This window comes from Nycticebus coucang, chromosome 6 (genome assembly GCF_027406575.1).
Source record: "Nycticebus coucang isolate mNycCou1 chromosome 6, mNycCou1.pri, whole genome shotgun sequence".
Classification (NCBI taxonomy): Eukaryota; Metazoa; Chordata; class Mammalia; order Primates; family Lorisidae; genus Nycticebus; species Nycticebus coucang.
In genome coordinates this window covers 52,635,383-52,647,797 of record NC_069785.1, presented here as the reverse complement: position 1 = coordinate 52,647,797, position 12,415 = coordinate 52,635,383, and positions in this window count along the sequence as shown.

Sequence of the window (12,415 nt, the reverse complement as noted above, 5' to 3'; positions counted from 1 at the left end):
CTGTTCTCAACTAATGACAGTTCAAAAAGACAGGAATTGTATTTCAGACTGTAGAAGAATGTACTGGTGTGAAAGACGTTATGGTTTCCCATTAACAAGGAAAAATTAGGTTGAATTTATTCAAGGTGATGCCAAATAACCAACTATACAGTTTAAAAGTTTTGTTTTCAGTGCACTGTTTACCTCAGAGGATAATTCTAGATGGGGCTGGGTGAGAGTAATGCAAATGTAATCTAAATGCTGACTATAAATCACTTTATGCTTCCTGGAAGAAAGATTAGAAGAGATCTGAATCAACCTCTTGTAATTTGATTCTCTTCTATAGTACATGTGTTAGATTACTGAATATTTAGAGTAAAAAAATGATCATTGACAGGGTAACATGTAGTCTCTACATGTTTTATGTTATATTGAAGTCTCTAAATAAAATCAAATTGTTTAATTTTTATATACTTCGGGACAGTTTTTGTATATGATAACGCTCACTGGGGAAAAACTTTTTTTACAATAAATTTTTAGAGTAGTTCTCCATTGCTGACAATTAAGGGACAACTTAAAAAATGTAGAATATTTAATGTCATCGTATGGTTCTCTGATTATGCATAAAAGTATTATAAACAACTATTCCTTTGGAATATGAATTTTTTTTTTTTTTTTTTGTAGAGACAGAATCTCACTTTATGGCCCTCGGTAGAGTGCCGTGGCCTCACACAGCTCACAGCAACCTCCAACTCCTGGGCTTAAGCGATTCTCTTGCCTCAGCCTCCTGAGTAGCTGGGACTACAGGCGCCCGCCACAACGCCCGGCTATTTTTTGGTTGCAGTTTGGCCGGGGCCGGGTTTGAACCCGCCACCCTCGGTATATGGGGCCGGCGCCTTACCCACTGAGCCACAGGCGCCGCCCGGAATATGAATTTTTTTTAATGTCTAAAGTTTATCTGGTTAGCCTGCAGCATTTTCCAATAGGATAAGTCAATGTAAATTAGGTAATTTGAACATATTTTATACTCTCCATTGTATTTTGTTCAAATGAAAACCTTTTTCAAGATACATGATTGAATTTTTATTTCTTAGATGATTGGCTTGAGTGTGGGATTTCAGAAAAACATTTTGATATGTGAATTAGTGTAAATTAATACTTTTATAACACTACTAGGCTTTATTTTTTTATGGAATAGGCTTTAAAAATTTAAAGTGTTAATTTAGTAGTGCTTTAAACTCTTCATTATGTGCCAACACTGACAAGAAGAACACTTTTTTCATGTATGTAATTCCCTGTGGTATTCAATAAATTCTATTTTAAAATAAAATTTGAATTTGTTTTCATTTTGGATGGTGAAAATATAATTGAAAATGAACTAACAGTAACATGAACATGCTAGATCGTGTTCACATAATGCAAAAATGATGATTGTTTATAAAATTGTTTAGTTTTCTGACAGATTATTAGATTTCATAAGTGATATTTACTGGATATTTATATTGCTACATAGTAACACTTTAACATTTATTTATTTACAGACTTTTTTTTTTTTTTTTTTTTTTGTAGAGATAGAGTCTCATCCTATGGCCCTTGGTAGAGTGCCGTGGCCTCACACAGCTCACAGCAACCTCCAACTCTTGGGCTAAAGCGATTCTCTTGCCTCAGCCTCCCGAGTAGCTGGGACTACAGGCGCCCGCCACAACGCCCGGCTATTTTTTGGTTGCAGTTTGGCCGGGGCCGGGTTTGAACCCGCCACCCTCGGTATATGGGGCTGGCGCCCTACTGACTGAGCCACAGGCACCGCCCACAGACTTTTTTTTTTAACCAAGAAAGTAAAAAACCTCTCTGATGAGTACTCCTGCTATTTTCATTTTTTCTGATGTTTTTACAAATTACCTTACCTGCCATTATACTGTCTTTTTAACTCAGATGAGGTTGATCTAGGTAACTATCTGGAGTTTGTCTTCATGATATGTCAAGAAAGTCCTGTTCTCTCTGGACTCTGATAAGATCATGAACAAAGCAGCCTATAATGTTTTTTTTGGGTAGTCCCACCTTGGGTAGGCACACACCCTAATCCCTTCTCAGGGACAAAGACTGTAAAATCCTCTAGACCTAAGACCCCTAGATAAAAGAGCCCATGTGGAGACTCCTGAGAGAGTTCTTCAGTTCTTTCCCCCTTCCAAAAGCTCTGGTGCTTTTCTGTATTCCTTTCTAACTTCTAATAAAAGTCCTATTTTACCACTGGGAAAAAAAAAAAAAAAAGTCCTGTTCTTCCCTAAATATGTACCCTGATGCAGAGGAACCTTGTTTCATCCCACAGGACCATACATCTGAAAAGATACATAAGAAACTAGAAAGAGGCTCAGCGCCAGCCATGTATACCTGAACTTGCGGGTTCGAATCCAGCCTGGGCCTGCCAAATGACAATGATGGCTGCAACCAAGGAATAGCCGGGCATTGTGGCAGGCACCTGTAGTCCCAGCTACTTGGGAGGTGGAGGCAGGAGAATCACTTGAGCCCAGGACTTGGAGGTTGCTGTGAGCTGTAATGCCATGGCACTCTACCCAGGGTGACAGCTTGAGGCTCTGTCTCAAAACAAAAAAAGAAAGAAAGAAACTAGAAAGAATAGCTATCTCTAGACAACGAGTGGGTGAGATGACTAGAGAACAGGGGTGAGGAGACTGTTTTCCATCATTACTTTTTATTTTCCATCCATACTTATACCTTTTGCATTTGCTATCATATGCTTCTGTTAAGTATTCAAAATATAAACATAAAAATCTATTGAATTAATTATTTCTGTTAATAGGTGTTCATACAGCTGGTTAAATAGTAGTAAATTATTCATATCATTTCAGGGGTCCTCAAACTGCAGCCCATGGGCCACATGAGGCAGTGTGATTGTATTTGTTCCCGTTTTGTTTTTTTACTTCAAAATAAGATATGTGCAGTGTGCATAGGAATTTGTCATAGTGTTGTTTTCTTTTTAACTTATAGTCTGGCCCTCCAACAGTCTGAGGGACAGTGAACTGGCCCCATGTTTAAAAAGTTTGAGGACCCCTGGGTCCAGTAGGAGTAAAGGGAGAACTTTTTAACTGCCATATATTTTGTCTTTAGGTTTAAATAAAATTAAATTATGCTGTCTAAAAATTGCATTTATTAATATAAAATTCATTTTGTTTTGCTAGAAAATTGGAAGTACTAATGTTTATATTTGATCATTTCCACTTTTATAATCCCATGAAGTCCAGAGTCTAGCTCAATAGTTTTCAACTCTTTTTGTTGTAGCCTTTACCCTAATAACCCACAACAAATTAACATAAAAATAAACGTATTACTGAGCAGCGCCTGTTGGACTCAGTGAGTAGGGCGCCGGCCCCATATACCAAGAGTGGCGGGTTCAAGCCCGGCCCCGGCCAAACTGCACAAAAAATAGCCAGGCGTTGTAGCAGGCACCTGTGGTCCCAGCTGCTCGGGAGGCTGAGGCTAGAGAACCACCTAAGCCCAAGAGCTGGAGGTTGCTGTGAACTGTGACGCCACGGCACTCTACCGAGGGCAACAAAGTGAGACTCTCTCTCTCAAAAAAAAAAAAAAGTATTACTGAAAAGCATTAACGCTAGAAAATGGAAATAATGACTAATTCTAGGCAACATTAATAATAAAATAACTTTCCTAAAAAAACTGTGGACATTCCAACCACCTGCATGTGAGTTCTTAGAATAGAAGCTTTGCCCTAGGAGCAATACCCAGGCTTCTTAGCAGAATTTTAGAGAGGGTCTCTAAACTGTAGAAAGGTGCTAATTCTTTTTTTTTTTTTTTTTTTTTTGTAGAGACAGAGTCTCACTTTATGGCCCTCGGTAGAGTGCCGTGGCATCACACAGCTCACAGCAACCTCCAGCTCCTGGGCTCAAGTGATTCTCCTGCCTCAGCCTCCCGAGTAGCTGGGACTACAGGCGCCCGCCACAACGCCCAGCTATTTTTTGGTTGCAATTCAGCCGGGGCTGGGCTTGAACCCACCACCCTCGGTATATGGGGCCGGCGCCTTACGGACTGAGCCACAGGCGCCGCCCAAAAGGTGCTAATTCTTAACTTTCTTAGGATACTATGGGTAGATAGTTCTTTGTCTTAACTGAAAATGAAAGTCTATGGTTCGGAATGTCATTCTATGAAAAACAACTTTCCAATTTAGGTCAGAAGGGTCACTCCTCTAAGTAGAAAAAGGTATCAGTGGGATTCTAGTTAATAGTTACCTATAAATAGGCTCTACTTCCTATTTTATTTCCTGTGGAAAGCCAAGTAACTTTTTTAAAATGTGAAAAACACTTCGTTCACTAATTTCTTTTTTTTTTTTGGTTCTTGGCCGGGGCTGGGTTTGAACCCACCACCTCTCGCATATGGGACCAGCGCCCTACTCCTTGAGCCACAGGCGCCGCCCCGTTCACTAATTTCTTTTTTTTCTTTTTTTTTTGAGACAGAGTCTTACTATGTCACCCTCGGTAGAATGCCATGGCGTCACAGCTCACAGCAACCTTGAAATCTTGAACTTAAGCAATTCTCTTGCCTCAGCCTCCCAAGTAGCACTCTACCCAAGGTGACAAAGTGAGACTGTCTCAAAAAAAAAAAGAAAGAAAAAGAAATATATTTGGTCTTTGTCCCCATTTCTAAATGCAGAACTTCTAAAACCTTGGCATTTCTCCTGAGTTTAATGCTGATGACATGACTTAGGGTGGGACTTGTAGATAGTAGCAGGATGGAACTGGTTACCAGCAGAAACAAACTCATGATTAGAGGGGTATAAAAACAAAAAGGATGGGGTTTGGAGAGCTTCTGGGTTGATTAACACACGGAGATGCCGGGAGTTGGGTGCCCTGAGAGGGTATGAAAGTTCCTCACCCGTCCCCATACCTTGGCCTATGCATGTCTCCCATCTGGCTGTTTCTCAGTTGTATTCTTTATAGTAAAATAGGAAACATAAGTAAAGTGTTTCCCTGATTTGTAGCCAATCAAAAGTACAGGTGGCAACTGGCGTCTGAAGTTGGGGCTTATTGTGGACCTAAGCCCTTCAACTTGTGGGATTTAATCCTAACTCCAGATAGTATCAGAGTGGAATTGAATTGTATGACACCAGTTGGTGTCTGCAGAGAATGAGAGAATAGGTTGCTGGTGTTGGGTGTTGGTTGTGTGTATGAGTACAGATGCAGAGAGGGGAGGTAGATAGATGTGACTGGTGGGAGCATGCAAAGTTCTACTTTGATTGCTTTTATTTGCTGTCAATAAAGTCCCAAGCAGGATTATCAGCTGAGAGAGTTTTAGGAGGAGATGAAGGAAGTTTGAAGAGAGAGGAAAGGATTTAAAAAAAAAAATTGTCTTAATAAATAAAAAAATGTGAGAGAGTGATTGGTCTAGGGCACAGGTTCTCAGTGTGTGATCCCTAGAACAGCAACAGCATTACCTGAGAACTTGCTGGAAATGCAAAATCAGGGCCAAGTTCAGTGGCTCACACCTGTGTATTCCAGCCTGGGCAACAGAGCAAGATTCTGTCTCTTAAATTAAAAAAAAAAAAACACGTGTAATGCAGTATCTTGGTCCCCGCCCCAGACGTGAATCAGAAACTCTGAGAGTGGAGTCCAGCAATCTATTGGGTTTCTTTTTGTTGTTTATTTTTTGAGATAGGTCTCTCTGTCGCTGTCCTTTTTTTTTTTTTTTTTTGAAGCAGAGTCTCACTATGTCGCTCTCTGTAGAGTACAGTGACATCACAGCTCACAGCAACCTCAAACTCTTGAGCTTATGATTCTTTTGTCTCAGCCTACCAAGTAGCTGGGACTATAGGCATCCACCACAATACCTGGCTGTTTTGGGTTGTAGTTATCATTGTTTGACAGGCCTGTTTGACAGGCCCGGGCTGGATTCGAACCCTCCAGCTCCAGTATATGTGGCTGGCGCCCTTAGCTGCTGAGCTACAGACATCAAGCCTGTCCCACTACAGTCTTAAGGAAATATGGTATGATTGATGGGTTGCATCAAGGGCCAATATGACGTTTGTGATCTTAAACTTAAGGGGACTGTTTGCTTGGTTGTGTGTATTTCCTGAGCCACATTCATTTACACTCCTGCATTCTTAAAGTAAACTAGGACCATGATTTAGCCAAGCAAGTTCAAGAAAGTAAGAGAGGGGTGGTGGCTGTGGCTCAGTCAGTAGGGCGCCGGCCCCATATACCGAGGGTGGCGGGTTCAAACCCAGCCCCGGCCAAATTGCAACCAAAAAATAGCCAGGTGTTGTGGCGGGCGCCTGTAGTCCCAGCTACTCGGGAGGCTGAGGCAAGAGAATCGAGGCCCAGGAGTTGGAGGTTGCTGTGAGCTGGGTGAGGCCACGGCACTCTACCGAGGGCCATAAAGTGAGACTCTGTCTCTACAAAAAAAAAAGAAAGTAAGAGAGATGCAAAGGAATTATACGGGATATATGTGAGGGAATTAATATAACCGATTGACATGAGGACATGAAGGAGGTGAATGACACAAAAAGGCCTTAGGGTTTGAAGGCAGTTTGGCCAGGGCGGGTTTGAACGTGCCACCCTCGGTATATGGGGCCGGCCCCATATACCGAGGGTGGCAGGTTCAAACCTGGCCCCGGCCAAACTGCAACAAAAAAATCACTGGGGGTTGTGGTGGGCGCCTGTAGTTCTGTCCCAGCTACTTGGGAGGCTGAGGCAAGAGAATCCCCAAAGGGCAGTGCCTGTGGGTCAGTGAGTAGGGCACCGGCCCCATATACCGCAGGTGGTGAGTTCAAACCTGGCCCCGGCCAAACTGCAACAATAACAACAAAAAATAGACAGGCGTTGTGGTGAGTGCCTGTAGTACCAGCTACTTGAGAGGTTGAGGCAAGAGAATCACCTAAACCCAGGAGTTGGAGGTTGCTGTGAGCTGTGACACCACATCACTCTAACAAGGGCAACAGCTTGAGGCTCTGTCTCAAAAAAAAGGCCTTAGGATAAGTATACTGAAGGTCCCTGTAGGGTTGAGTGATTGTTGGAGTTAGAGTATCAGAAGTTGCCTAAATTGGCAGTAATGTTCTGGTGGATTTTTAGAAATTGAATGATGAGGAACTGCCATTATCGGCAATGACAGGGTCAATCAAGAATTGCCAAATAAAATATAAGATGCCTACTTAAATTTGAATTTCAGAAAAACAATCAATTTTTTTAGTATACTTAGGACATTGTGTGTGTGTATCTCCTCATGGTTATGTAAGGAAATATCCCTTTTTTTTTTTTTTTGGAGACAGAGTATTACTATGTCACCCTCAGTAGAGTGCTATGGTGTCACAGCTCACAGCAACCTCAAACTCTTGGACTTAAATGATTCTCTTGCCTCAGCCTCCCAAGTAGCTGGGACTACAGGTGCCCGATACCATGCCTGGCTATTTTTTTGTTTGTTAATTTTGCAGTTATCATTGTTATTTAGCAGGCTTGGACTGGGGTCGAACCCACCAGCTCCAGTGTATGTGGCTGGTGCCCTAACCACTGAGCTTTGGGCGCTGAGCCAAAATATTCAAAATATTCCTTTTTTTTTAAAGAGACAGAGTCTTTTTTTTTAATTTTATTGTTAAATCATAGCTGTGTACATTAGTGCAATCGCCTGTACCCATTCTAAGATGCACCGTAGATGTGAGAGACAGAGTCTTATTTTATCGTCCTCGGTAGAGTGCCATCTCTTCACAGCTCACAGCAACCTCCAACTCCTCGGCTGAGGTGATTCTCTTGCCTCAGCCTCCCGAGTAGTTCAGACTACAGGCGCCCACCACAACACCCAGCTATTTTTTGTTGCAGTTTGGCCGGGCCAGGTTCAAACCCACCACCCTCAGTATATGAGACTGGCATCCTACCCACTGAGCCACAGGCACCACCCTCCCTTTTTTTTTTTTTTTTTTTTTTTGTAGAGACAGAGTCTCACTGTACCGCCCTCTGGTAGAGTGCCGTGGCGTCACACGGCTCACAGCAACCTCTAACTCTTGGGCTTACGCGATTCTCTGGCCTCAGCCTCCCGAGCAGCTGGGACTACAGGCGCCCGCCACAACGCCCAGCTATTTTTTTGTTGCAGTTTGGCCGGGGCTGGGTTTGAACCCGCCACCCTCGGCATATGGGGCCGGCGCCCTACTCACTGAGCCACAGGAGCCGCCCCCCTTTTTTTTTTTTTTTTTAACAAATGCATGCTGTAATATAAAGGAGCAAAATGACATGATGTCTATGCTCTCCTTTAAAATTTGTCAACTAAGAAATACTGAAAGAAAAGGCCAGACATGGTGGCTCATGCCTATAATCCTAGCACTCTGAACGGCCCTGGCAGGTGGATTGGGTAGATTGCCTGAGCTCAGGAGTTCAAGATCAGCCTGAGCAAGAGCAAGACCCTGTCTCTACTAAAAATAGAAAAACTAGATGGTTGGGTTGGCACCTGTAGCTCAAGCAGCTCGGGCGCCAGCCACATGCACCAGAGCTGGCAGGTTCGAATCCAGCCCGGTCCTGTCAAACAAAGGTAACTACATGCAAAAAACAACCAAAAAATAGCTGGGCATTGTAGTGGGCGCCTGTAGTCCCAGCTACTTGGTAGGCTGAGGCAAGAGAATCACTTAAGCCCAAGAGTCTGAGGTTGCTGTGAGCTGTGATGCCATGACACTCTACTGACGGTGAAAGCTTGATACTCTGTCTCAAAAAAAAAAATTTAAAAAAGGCTCGGCAGGGCGGCGCCTGTGGCTCAGTCGGTAAGGCGCCAGCCCCATATACCGAGGGTGGCGGGTTCAAACCCAGCCCCGGCCAAAAACTGCAACCAAAAAATAGCCGGGCGTTGTGGCGGGCACCTGTAGTCCCAGCTGCTCGGGAGGCTGAGGCAAGAGAATCGCTTGGGCCCAGGAGTTGGAGGTTGTTGTGAGCTGTGTGAGGCCACGGCACTCTACCGAGGGCCATAAGGTGAGACTCTGTCTCTACAAAAAAAAAAAGGCTCGGCACCCGTGGCTCAGTGAGTGGGGCGCTAGCCACATACACCGAGGTTGGCGGGTTTAAACCTGGCCCGGGCCTGCTAAACAACAATGACAACTGCAACCAAAAAAATAAAAAAATAAAAAAATAGCCCAGCATTTTGGTGAGCCCCTGTAATCTCAGCTACTTGGGAGGCTGAGGCAAGAGAATCACTTAAGCCCAAGAGTTTGAGGTTGCTGTGAGCTATGATGTGACAGCACTCTACCGAGGGTGACATAATGAGACTCTGTCTCAAAAAAGAAAAACTAGACGGGTGTTGTGGCAAGTGCCTTTAGTCCCAGTTAAGGCAAGAGGATTGCTCAAGCCCACGAGTTTAGGTTCCTGTGGGCTATGATGCCATAACACTCTACCCGGCATAATGGAATGAGACTTTGTCTTGAAAAAAAAAAGGACAGTTAAAGCAAATGTAGTAAAATCTTGATAATGTTTGAATCTAGGTGATGGGTGTACTGCTGTCTTTATTTTTGTCTCTATGTATGAAACTATTCATTAAAATATCTTTGAAGGCTGTTGTTTAGGGCGGCGCATGTGGCTCAGTGGGTAGGGCGCCAGCCCAGCCCCATATATGGAGGGTGGCGGGTTCAAACCCAGCCCCAGACAAACTACAACAAAATAATACCCAGGTGTTGTGGTAGGCACCTGTAATCCCAGCTACTTGGGAGGCTGAGGCAAGAGAATTGCCTAAGCCCAAGAGCTGAAGCTGTGAGCTGGTTGCTGTGAGCTGTGACACCACAGCACTCTACCAAGGGCAACAAAGTGAGATTATATTATATTATAATATTTTATATTATAAAATATAAGATATATGTATCTCTTTGAAGACTGTTGTTTCATGAAGTTTCAGGAGAGAGCAAAATTGTATGTGTGTTCAATTGATCTTTTATCAGCATCTCTCCTTATATTTTCACTCTCTGAGGGATATTTCCTTGTATAATTCTGAGGAGATATACACACCCACATACACACTTATAATCATTTGGTATTAAGCTTGTATTTAAATATTGTTCAAAGCACAGAGCCAATTAATAGCAGGTTGCTTAGTTATTTTATGTTTACATGTTTTAGTCTCAGAGTTTTATGTATCATGTAATTGGCTTTCAAGATCTTAAAGTATATTAGGCTGAGATTAGCTACCTGGATATTATCCCTTTGAGATCTTCATGAAACAAGATGAAAATCTCTTAAGAATACTAAGATAAGTATAAACACTCATATACATAAATATATATACTTACAGTTAACTGCATATCAGTGCCATTGTAACTTACATTTTAGTATATTCCTTAGCTAATCTTACAATGTCAAAATCATAATATAACCTTAGAACTTATAGTTGACCACCTCCCTACATTGACCCTCCTTAAGTTGCCCTAATTTGCATAAAGCAAACATGCACCACAAGTATGTATCAGTACAGTAGGCCTAGCTCCTTATGTTTACTAGTTTGTTACAGTCCCTTGGATTCTATTGTAAGTTGCTAGTAAGTTAAAGGATGTATGTTAACAATGTGAACATATAGTAGAAATATGGAATGGTACTCAGTATCAGAAAATCAGATCTTTTTTGAGATCTTTGTTTTCAATTTTTTACAACTATTCCATGGAAAGAAAATCTTTTCTTGGGCGGCGCCTGTGGCTCAGTCCGTAAGGCGCTGGCCCCATGTACCGAGGGTGGTGGGTTCAAACCCGGCCCCAGCCAAATTGCAACCAAAAAATAGCCGGGCGTTGTGGCAGGCGCCTGTAGTCCCAGCTACTCGGGAGGCTGAGGCAAGAGAATCACTTAAGCCCAGGAGTTGGCGGTTGCTGTGAGCTGTGTGAGGCCACAGCACTCTACCCAGGGCCATAAAGAGAGACTCTGTCTCTACAAGAAAATCTTTTCTTTTTTTTTTTTTGTTGTTGTTGTTTGTTTAGCAATCTGGAATAATTATGAAAGCAAATAGCCTAAGTGTCAAACTAGATGATCAAGTTTAAACAGACTTACCTTTTCTTTTATGTATCTTACTACTTAGGTTTGCCCTAAAACATTGATGCTAGTGTGAATAAATAACAATTTACAGTTAGAACTCCCAACTAATGATTTGAAAATTGATGGTGGAAATTAAGTTGAAATCAATAGCACAGTCTCATGACCCCTAACTTTCAGAATCACTTATGCATAAAAACTAATTGTTCATCCCTCAATTTTAAGTGATTAAATCTCCTCCTCAGACTGAAATTTAGGGATTCGTTTTTTACATAAACAACAGCATGGGTTTTTAGGGTTTTTTTTTTTTTACTTTTGCAGAAAATAGTTGAATCAAATAACTTAGAGATAGCTACACCATTCAAATAAGATAAAATTAGCATTCTAGCCTAGGCAACAAAGTGAGACTGTTAAAAAAAATTAGTTAATTAAGATTAACCAAATATCCTTGTTTGGTTAGTTAGTCTTAGATCCTTCTAACTTCTCTGTCCAACCAAAGAAATTCATTCATTATATACTCACACATGCTTCAGAAAGGTCCATGCAGTCCCAACAGTAACACTCTTTTTTCTTTTTTTTTTTTTTTTTTTGTAGAGACAGAGTCTCACTTTACCGCCCTCGGTAGAGTGCCGTGGCGTCACATAGCTCACAGCAACCTCCAGCTCTTGGACTTATGTGATTCTCTGGCCTCAGCCTCCCGAGCAGCTGGGACTACAGGCGCCTGCCACAACGCCTGGCTATTTTTTTGTTGTTGCAGTTTGGCCAGGGCCGGGTTTGAACCCACCACCCTCAGCATATGGGGCCGGCACCCTACTCACTGAGCCACAGGCGCCACCCTCAACAGTAACACTCTTAATCAAGACTCAGGCTTTATAAAATTCAAGAGGGAATTTCTCTCTATGGTTGCTGGTAATTTGTTCTATCTTTTGCCCAAATCTAGTCACATGTGCCCGAGTTGAAAATGTTAGGAGGAGATTTTGTTCACTTTAAAAATAAGCTAGGGCCATGGCCTGGCGCCTGTAGCACAGTGGTTGCAGTGCCAGCCACATGCACCGAGGCTGGAGGGTTTGAACCTGGCCCTGGCCAGCTAAACAACAATGACAACTACAACAACAACAACAAAAATGGCTGGGCATTGTTGTGGGTGCCGGTAGTTTGCCTCCAACTCCAGCTACTTGGGAGGCTAAGGCAAAAGAATTGCTTAAGCCCAAGAGTTTGAGGTTGCTGTGAGCTATGACACCAGAACATTCTACCAAGAGCAACATAGACTGTGTCTCAAAACAAAAATAAGCTAGGGCCAGCTGGGCATGGTGTCTCACACCTATAATCCTAGCTCTGGGAGGCTGAGCTTGAGGGGAGGATTGCCTGAGCTCAGGAGTTTGAGACCAGCCTGAATAAGATTGAGACCCCCTAGTGAGAATCAGGAAGTCGGAGCGATG